This window comes from Elephantulus edwardii, unplaced genomic scaffold (assembly GCF_000299155.1).
Source record: "Elephantulus edwardii isolate Elephantulus edwardi_28Jun2011 unplaced genomic scaffold, EleEdw1.0 scaffold00044, whole genome shotgun sequence".
Lineage (NCBI taxonomy): Eukaryota > Metazoa > Chordata > Mammalia > Macroscelidea > Macroscelididae > Elephantulus > Elephantulus edwardii.
The window spans coordinates 5,953,037-5,960,229 of record NW_006399794.1 but is presented as its reverse complement, the minus strand read 5'-3'; positions in this window follow the sequence as shown (position 1 = coordinate 5,960,229).

Below are 7,193 nucleotides of genomic sequence, written 5' to 3'. Positions count from 1 at the left end.
GCTTGCATGTGAAATCAATGATATTGTTCTGTAGTTTCTACACTCAGTTGGGTCACCCTTCTTTGGAATGGGAACAAATATAGATCTCTTCCAGTCAGTTGGCCAAGTGGTTGTTCTCCAGATAAGCACAATACATTTTACGAGATTCTCATTCTTCTCAATGTTGACAATAATTGTGATCCACACAGTCAAATGCCTTTGAAGAGTCGGCAAAATACAAATAAACATCCTTCTGATATTCTCTGTTTTCAAACAAGATCCATCTAACATAAGCAATGATATCCCTGGTACCATGTTGTTGTTGTTGTTATGTGCCATCCAGTCAACTATGACTCACAGCAACCCTATGCACAGGGTTAAGAGCTCTAAAACCTGCTCTATCCTGAGTCACTGTCTCTGACACACCTACCCTCATTACCTCAGTTATTGCGTCAATCCATCTCATTCAGGGTCTTCCTTTCCTGAACTTCCAAGCATGATATCTTTCTCCAAAGACAGATCCCTCTTGGCTACATGCCCAGTGTGTGACGGATTCTCAAAATTCTTGCCTCCAAGGAGCAGCTTGGTTTCATCCTTTCCAAGACAGACCTGTTAGTTCTCTTGACAGAGCATGATCTGTTCAATATGCTTCTCCAGCATGGCAACTTAAAAGCATCAATTCTTCTTCTGTCAACCCTGGTCAAAGTCGAGCTCTCTGATACATAGCAAGTAATTGAGAAGAGCACAGCCTGGATCAGGTGCACCTTAGTCTCTAGACTGACATCTTTGCTCTTCAGCACTCTGGAGAAATCCTTGACAGCAGATTTCCCTAATGTTATTAGTCTTGATTTCCAAGGACTGGTGCAAGTTGATTGTAGAATTGAGCAAGATGAAACTGTTAACAATCTCAATCTCTTCTCTATCATGATGTTGCCAATTGGGGCAGTGGTGAGAATCTTCGTTTTCTTGATGTTGAGTTTCAATCCATATTTCAATCCTTGATGCTCTGCAGCAAATGTTCCAGGCCCTCCTCCATTTCAGCAAGCAATATTGTGTCATCTGTGTAATGCAGGTTGTTGATGAGTCTTCCTCCAATCCTGATGCCACATTCCTCATAAAGTCTAGCCTCTTGAGTAATCTGCTCTGCATATAGAGAAAAGGTCACATCCCTGAAATACTGTTTCTGATTTTGAACCACACAGTGTTTCTTTGCTCTGAGGACTACTTCCTGGTCTAAATATAGATTTCACATGGGCACAATCAGCTGTTCTGGGATTCCCATTCTTCTCAAGGTTAGCCACAATTTGTTGTGACCCATGCAGTCAAATGCCTTTGCATAGTCAATGAAACACAGACAGACATTCCTCTGGTACTCTCTGCTTTCTGCTTTCTGGTACCCTCTCATTCCTGCATGCTGCGTAGTATTCCATAGTGTGAATACACCATAATTTCTCAATTCATTTGACTGTGGTTGGAAATTTGGCTGTTTCCATGTTCTTGTGAGGGTGAATAATGCTTCTATGAACATTGGTGTACAAGTCTCCATTTGTGCCTCAGTTCTGCTTTCTGGATCATTCAATATTATGTCCATAACATCCTTAAATATTGCAACTTAAGAAATGCTGACTGATTTTGACTCTTGATTTTCCAAGCTCTTTGCACATTGCATTATAATAATTTTCAAAGCTGCCCTTTAAAATCTCCTATTCAGCTCCTTAATTTCTTGATTATCTTCCCTTTGCTTTGGCTTCTCAGTGCTCTAGTACAATATTCAGAGTCTCTTCCAACATCCATCTAGTCTTTTCTTCCTCTTTTGTCTTTGTAATGATCTTTTGCATTCTTCCTCTACAATATTCTTAATATCCTCCCACAGCTCATCTGGCCTTTGCTCATTTAGCGTTCCAGGCCTCAAATCTGTTCCTGACATGGTATTTTAAATTCAGGTGGGATAAGTTCAAGGTCAAATTTTGGTTCTTGTGGCCTTTAATTTTCTTTAGCTTCTATTTGAACTTGCATATGATGATCTGTTCCACAATTAGCTCCTGGGCTAGTTTTCACAACTAGTAACTGAGCTTCTCTTAATGATTCTTTACACATATGTAGTAAATCTGATTCCTGTGCAGACCATCAGGTGAGGTCCACATATAGAGTTACTGTTTATGTTTCTTATAAGAGTTATTTGCAATGAATAAATCATTGACTGTATAAAATTCTATCATTTTATCTGCAGCCTCATTTCTGTCACCCCATGTTTTCTAACTACTGATCCTTCTCCACTCCCAACTTTTGCATTCCAGTCACTCATTATTATTGGTGCGTTCTGGTTGTATGTGCAATCAATTTTTTTACTGCAAAAGTTGGTAGATATCATCTATTTCCCCCCCTTTGGCTCTGGTTGCTGGTGCATATATTTGAATGATGGTGGTAATGACAGGTGTTCCTTGTATATCTATGGATATTATTCTGTCATTCACAACATCTATTTCAAGATCAAACTGGAAATATCTTTTAAACTATGAATGCAACCTCTTTTCCCTCATCTTTTCATTTCTGGCATAGATCATATAACTGTCTGATTTAAAATGGCCCATGCCAATCTATCTCATTTCACTAATGCCTAGTATGTCAATATTTATCCTTTCCATTTCTCTCTTAACAATATCCAATTTACCTACTTTCATAATTCTCACATTCCACACTCCAATAACTAGTGTCTGCTTGCAACTGTTCCTCCTTCTTTGTGTTTGCCAACCATAGGGCTTAGCCTCACATACTTTATCTGCTAGTCTAGTATAGGTGTGCTCTATAATCTAGTTTGAATTTCTGGCAGTTTTCTGTTAATGTACTATTTTGGTCATTTCTGGACCAATCTCCCTAAAAAGGTTCAATATTTTAGCCAACAAAGCATCAGTCTATTTAAAAAAATGAAAAATAAAAATTCAGGGTACAGAAATGAGCTTACAACAGCCTACTCCTAGATTACAGATCTTTCTTCGACAAATCCATATTCCCATTTAGGGTCTCAACTTTTTATTCCTCATAATGAGAAGGCTGGATGAGCTCTTTTCCAAGAGTCCTTCTAGCTTGAATGTTCTATTGCATTGTTCTTTTGTAGTAACCCAGACTCACTGCTTTCTGAATGCATTCAAAGCAGCAGACAACCAGAAGTAGTAAGTTACTATCATGAGGCCTCTGCAGGCTTCAGGATACATCAAGGTCAATTAGCATAACATAGTTCACAAGGACATTATACTACATTTGGAAAGACTGCTTGTAAGTGGCCATATAAGGTCAAAATTTATAATCTTTTCCTATCTAGGGTAAAGAAGAGTGGATGGGGGGTGGTGGTAATGGACACAATTAATTCACAGCCTCAGTGGACCTTGGAATCTTCATCATCATGACTCGGAGACCAAAAGAACTAGGTAGCTCCTGGCTACCATTGCTAACCACCCTAAAAGGAACAATAACAGAAGGTCCTGAGGAAAGTATATGATAAAAAGTAGAACAAAACTAAAAATCACAATAATGGTCAGGCTTAGGACCTGAAGAAGAGTATGGTCTTTAGGGGTCCTTTGAGCCTAGAACTGAATTCAACTCTGTATCATAACTAATAGCCAAATAGCTCTATAAGGTAAATAGTAACAATAGAGAATCACTTGGCATTTAGAACACTTAACCACACAGGACAAGGGAAGCACATGTCCAAGAATAAAATTCAGACTGTAGGAAGGGAGAAGATGGAAGGATAAACAGAAATAAAAAGGACAGAGAGATAGCAGGAAGAGTTATAATGTGTGAAATTAATTCAATGACATTACAATATATATATATAAATGGGTGAATGGAGTACCAATCAGCTCTGTAAACTTACAGTCAAATAATAAAAGTGTTGTCTTGGTTTTGTTTTTTTAATTGGTTTGCTTACAAAGTTCATACACATTGTATATATGAACACTATTCTTCATTCCCATTATGTTTCATACAATCATTCACAAGCATTATGTTTTATAAAATTAATCACCATTCGACTTTGCCCATCATTGTCCTGTCTTAGAAAGACCCAGAATCTTTCCCGTTTCCTTCTCCTTCTCCCTCCACCCACCAAACTGCAACTCTGTGGTCTCACCCCCATCCATCCTCATCCCTCTGCTCCCACCTCTTTCCCCTTGAGTTCCCATACATATTTTACTAGTTATCCTTCTGTTTTTACCATAACGATCTTATGCAGTATTTGTCCTTGCGAGAATTAATTAGTTCACTCAATATAATGCTCTCCAGTCTCTCCCAAAATATGTAGTATTTTTCAAAACCGTTACTCCTGACTGTAGCATAGTATATTCCACAGTATGAAAGTATCACAATTTCTCAATCCATTTGGTTGTGGTTGGACATTTGGGTTGTTCCCACGTTCTTGTGGTGGTGAATATGCTATGAACATTGGTGAACAAATCTCCGTTTGTGTCTCAGTTCTGTTTTCCTTGGGGTATATTCCTAGCAGTGGAATAGCTGGGTCATACAGAGTTTCTGTGTTCAACTTTTTGAGAAAATGTCAAACTGTCTTCCAGAGAGATTGTAACATTTCACAATCCCACCACTAACAGTGTATGGAAGTTCCCACCTCTACACATCCTCTCCAACATTGCTTGCTGCCCAACTAAACTTTGCCATTGCTAGTGAGATGAGATGGTATTTCATGGTGGTTTTTATTTGTATCTATTTTATTGCCAGTGATTTTGAGCATTTTTTTCATATGTCTGTTGCCATCTGAATTGTTTGCTTTGTTTTAAAGAAAAGAAGAAGAAGGAATTCTGGCTTCTCAGAGTCTGCCTGCAATTCTCTCAGCAAAGCCTCTGCCCTGGAACTCTAAAATCATCTCCCCGAGATCCAAAAATATACCATCAACAGAAGGTAGGCTTTCCCTCAGGAAAACACAGGAGAATCAGTCTTCCTAGGGAAAGTGAGGAAGAGAGAAGAAAGACACAAAATACCAAGTAGGATATATCTGGGAAGTGCTTAGAAGACAGGCTCTGCCAGGGACTCACATCCTAGTCATTAATGTTAAACAAAGTTGCCTTTATGAAGCAGAAAAACTGGAAAATATATGTTCTCTTAGAAGACAATGTACTTGCTGCAAATCAAGCAGTCTGTTCATGGGCTCTATTAGGGGTTTTGCATCAACAAAACATCTGTCTCCCTCCAGATGGTAATTCCAGCCATCTTCTGCCCGGGAGCTACATCTGGCAGGACCTCCAGTGTGCTGGCTACTGCTGCACATATTTTGTTGCACAGCTTTCTTAGAAAAACAGAGAAATACCTATACTAAGTACTCAAGTTTTGGCATTAATAGTAAGACTCTCCCCAAAGCCCTTATTTCTGCTCTACCCTCACCTAACTCCAAACTTCAAATCTATGGTTCTAGCTAAAAGAGTGTGAGATTCACCCAATAATTAGTTTGGTCCCACAGGACTGTGGTAAAGCAGAAACTGAATCATCTTAATGCTGTCAAGAGTTCCAGCTCTAATTTACCTGTAGTAATCTTACAGTAGCTTAAGTCATTCCACTGAATTATCTGTCACAATTTTCACCTATGGATTACTTTCTTAAATCTCTAAAATCCACACACCCCTGACGACCTTCCCTTGTAACATCTAAATATTTTAAAATTGATCTATAGAAGCACAGGCTTGGGATTAGGAAAAACTGACAAAAAAAAAATCACTTTTACTTTCCCAGAATGGACCTTTTGGGCTTATCTGGTTTAGTACTCTGAATTTAACCAAGATCATCTTCACAGGTCATGAATGAAGTTTCAGAGTGAGGGAGACAGGATGTAAAAAAAGTAGAATGTTGCAGGTAATCCCTGGCATTCTTTGATGCACAGATACCATCATTCCAATCTCTGCCTTATACCTTCACATGCGTTCTTCTTATGTTTTCTATAATGTCTGATTTTTAAGGAGTCCTTTTTTTTTTTTTTAAAAAAAAGGCAACTGTCATTTGATTAGAGCTCTCTCTGACACAACTGACGTCATTTTAATTTGGTAACATCTGCAAAGATACTATTTCCAAATAAAGTCATATATACAAATCCCAAGGCACTCTGGTGCTATAGTTCATAGAAAGTTGTACTGCTAACTCAAAAGCTTTGTGTGTCTAGCACTTCAAATACACCAGTTTTGCCTAAGGAAGAAGACATGTGATCTCCCATGGGAGTTACAGCCTTAGAAACCCAGTGGAGAATCAGCTATGAAGCAGTCCAAATTCAATGGTAATAAGTTTGCTGTTGTATAGCGTTGAGTCTCAACCAACCCACAGCTGACCCTGCAGCATGTTTTCAGAAGCTGTAAATCATACAGGAGAAGATTTGCTTCTTCACTGGAGTAGTTGGTCAGTTCGAATTGTATTCCTTACAGATTGCGGTGCAGGTTCTTACCACTAGGTCATCAGAACTGAGTTGATACAAATACCAGGTGAATATGAACATCTTTCTGGGAGACATAATTCAACCTACAACATACACACATACACACATACACACACACACATACATATACAGCATACATACAGCAAAGAATGCCTGAGACATAATTTATCTGGACTTTCCAAAATTCTCCCTTGATTCTGTATATGTAACAGAGAAACACAGGCAGTTCTGTAAACTGGCACTCTGGGATAGCTGGGCCCACACTGGGCCATGAAATGGATCATTATTAACCTGAAACAAGAGCTATAGAACTCCTAGAAATCTGAACACTTCCGTATTCAGTGATTTATATAAGATTAAAAAAAAAGTTAAACCATCTACTGCCATTGTGTCCATTTTGACACTAAAGGCAAAGGAAAACTGCCCAGGAGGGTTTCTAAGACTGAAATCTTTAAGGCAACAACCTGCTTCTACTTTTTCCAGGACAGTAACTAACAGGTTCAAACCAGTGACCTTGAGATCTAGCAATCAAGAATTTTAACCATTATCAGGTCTCTTTTTGGATAAGACATGCTTATCAAATATGCATATAAATGATTGAGATAATGTGAGGGAAAAGAAAGAAAATGGGAGGGAGCCAGTAAAACTATTTAAGGTCCAGAAGGACAGAAGCAAATGGAAGCCTGTTTAGAAATCTAAGAAGAGTAAGTATGGGGCAATTCCTGAGCATCACTCACAGAAATGTCAAAGAACATAGCTGAATATTACCATAGTCTTTTGAAAGAAA